This window comes from Myotis brandtii, unplaced genomic scaffold (genome assembly GCF_000412655.1).
Source record: "Myotis brandtii unplaced genomic scaffold, ASM41265v1 scaffold250, whole genome shotgun sequence".
In the NCBI taxonomy this organism is placed as follows: Eukaryota; Metazoa; Chordata; class Mammalia; order Chiroptera; family Vespertilionidae; genus Myotis; species Myotis brandtii.
The window spans coordinates 1,837,355-1,840,350 of NW_005359478.1; the positions used below are offsets into that span (position 1 = coordinate 1,837,355).

Here is a 2,996-nt window from a genome sequence, read left to right on the forward strand (position 1 = left end):
ATATATATATATATATATATATGTTTTTATTGATGGAAGAGAGAGAGAGAAACAATGGGAGGCATCCATTGGCTGCCTCCTGCACACCCACTGCGGGATCAAGCTGGCAATCCCGGCACGTACCCTGACTGGGAATTGAACTATCTATCGACCTGTCAGTGCATGGAGTGATGATACTCAACCACCTGAGCCACACCAGCCAGGGCAACATGAACCTTTTTTAAAATCTCCCGGAAGATTCTCACCTACAGGCAGCGTTGAGACTAACTGGCATAGCTTAGATCCATCTGAATGTACCTTTAGTAAATCTTCTGTCATCCTCACTCTCCATTCTAAATTCTGTTCCCTTATTAGTAACCCCAGTTTCATCTCAGGGAACTTGAAGGTGACTGGGAAAAAGGCTTCATGGCCACTCTCATGTATAAAGACTTTACAGTTTGCAAAAGTCAGGGCTGTGATCCTACCCGTGCTAATCTCTCTGACTTAGGGTGGGAGTAGGAAGTTCCCCCAGTTTCCAAAGCCTGAAACAAAGCCGAGTAAAAAGAGAGGGACCTAAACCTTCATCCAAAGCCCAGACTGTCCCCACAGGCTGGCCAGCTGCAACTGGAACTTGGCATAAAGGTGAAGGAAGAGAAAGGCTGACCCCTCCCCAGTCTTGGCCTGTGACCCTTGAGAGGAGGATAAATAACTCCTTACTGAGGGGCTAGAAGAGTGGCAAGTGGAAAAGGACTCTGTGAGGAAACCCTGGGGAGGAAAGGGAGGCTGGGGGAGATGGATGGCAGTCCTCCTCGGGAAACCACCGCTGCCCCTGCCATCTGAGCAGGTGTAAGGTGCGCAGTGCCCTAACACCCTCTCGTGGCCCTCCAAGATCCAAGCCCAGGACAGATGTCTTCCCCAATGCCTAGGCCTCCAGGCACACAAACCATCCCACCAGGAGACAGGAGGACGGCTGCCATGATACCAAGTCCAAAGGACACTCCTGACCAGCTTCTACAGGCGTCCGCGAGCCCCTGCTGTGCAGCCTTCTGCTCTCGGGCCCCTCCTCCGCTGTTCTGTCATCACTCCCCATCCCCAGCTGCTGTGTGTGCCTACTAACAGGTGGTGGCAGGAAGGAAGTGGCAGCAGCTTGGGCTGAAGTCCCTGTTTATCCCTGGCTGTGTACCGCCTGCTCAGGTCCTCCAGAACCAAGCACCATGGCAACGAGGGTGATGTCAGACCCACTGTCTCATGGAAACCAGCAACTGGTATTTGGGTCAACAAGACAAACACTTCTGAGACTCAAACAGGAGACCTTTCTGGGACCCCTGCACTCAGGGTTCTAAGCCCTGGCATCTCTCTTGGTTGGGTTCACCCAAGATTCCAAAAGATGCCCCTGTCCTCCCAAGCCAGCATCTCACTGCCTTATTAGGAGGTTCCTTCTGCGGTCTAACTCCACCCTTCCCCTCGATGCTTTTAGATCTCTTTCTCCCCATCCCCCCCCCCCCACCCCTCCCTTTTCATTCAGGCAGGAGTCAACAAAATCGTCCTTTAAGGACTGACAGAGACCTCTGCTATTGCCAAAAGACAGCTAAAGGGGGAGCTCTCCCGCTCTGTACAAAGCTGGGAAGCCTGGTCTAGCGCATTTCAACCCCTCTAAGAGTGGCTCCCCCAAACCTCTAGCAAAGGACCCAGGGCCACCAGTATTTGCTGGGGGACCCAGAGCAAGTTCCTGTTTTGGTCTCCATGGTCTTCCTTCTCCCCGTCCAGCAGTGAACAGCAGCTCTGCAGATCCCCGGCGGGGCCCACCCTTTGAGTTCCGCCTTCCTCTGCGCCACCCTCCGTCCCACGCAGACCTGCGGGCCCTCTCCCCGCCGGGCATTACCTGATCCGGCTTTCACTTCAGCCTTCAGCTGAACTTGGTGCGGCCTCCCCTGGTTCCCAGACCCAGAAGGGAGGGGAGTCATGTGATCAGGCACCGGCCAATGGGAAGTCAGTTTCCCTGAGGGGGCGGAAACTTTTGGCCAATAAGAGTTGGAGTTGAGAGCGGGGAGGCGGGGGACAACAGGGCGCCAGTACGGCCCAGAAAGCTGGGCTTACCTCCCGGTGGGAGGCTGGAATCCCAACAAACTGAATTTTGGGCAACTACCCCTCCTCTCCCAGTGCCTGCTTATTAGGAGGAAGACCCAAAACTGAAAGGCAAAGGGTGGCGTCTCCGAGACCACAGGGACAGAAGCCAGGCTGGTCCCAGGACAGACACAGGCAGCTGCGGGATGGGGGAGGGGGGAGTGGCGAATCGTGGGTTGGAAATAGCCCTCCGGCCACCCTCCCCACTGGGCTCCAGTGCGGTTTAAGGAACCGCTGCTCCTTTGAAAGGGGAGGGGCCTGAAAAGCACCCAAAGCATCTGCTGAGCCAGGGGTAGCCCTTTCCCCACCCTTGATGCTACACTCGACTCCTCACCCCAACAACTGGGGTTGCAGAATGGGCGCTAAACCCAGAAACGCTAAAGGCACTGGCTTCCCGAGGCCTCGGAGCCGAAGCTCTCTCTTGGCTCGAGGCCCGGCCCAGGAATGTGCTCAGAAAAGAAACTTTCTCTTAGCGGGGACGCAGGGCCCGGGGTGGGGCACACAGGACTCTCTCCGCTCAGGCTCAGCAGAACCAGGGTTCGCTCCAGGAGCCTTTCCTGCCATTCCCACCACCTGGGCCCCTCAAGGCATACATCCCCCCAAGTACCCTTCCCAGTGGTGACCACAGCTCATCCCAACCTTTGTGCACATAAACAGCAAGGAGTCCTTGTCTGGATTTTTCACGTCTTTTTATTAATCCAACCGTACAAAAGACCCCTCCCCCCATCACATTTCTGCCACCCCTACTTTCTTCCAAACAATGGAATGAGGGACTAAGCAGATATTTCCCCAGGAGCCACTTTACAAAATGCTGAGATGGGGGGAGGCAGCACAAAAATAGCAACAGATAAAAGAGGGGCAAACAGAACCACAAACACAACACAAATTCGGGG

At 55.0% G+C, this 2,996-nt stretch overlaps 1 protein-coding gene across 2 annotated transcripts in view; it reads right to left on the minus strand.

Annotated features, from left to right (window-relative positions):
- The window catches only part of PBXIP1 (pre-B-cell leukemia homeobox interacting protein 1), a 12,338-nt gene extending 10,384 nt beyond the window's left edge, over positions 1 to 1,954 (minus strand). The window contains exon 1 of one of the 2 annotated variants that reach the window (XM_005867503.2): positions 1,862 to 1,954. The gene's annotated coding sequence lies outside the window, so the exon portion shown is untranslated. Of the gene's footprint in view, positions 1 to 1,785 lie in introns of both variants that reach the window. The other variant, XM_014540794.1, reaches the window with a different exon arrangement.
- Positions 1,955 to 2,996: the final 1,042 nt, after the last annotated feature.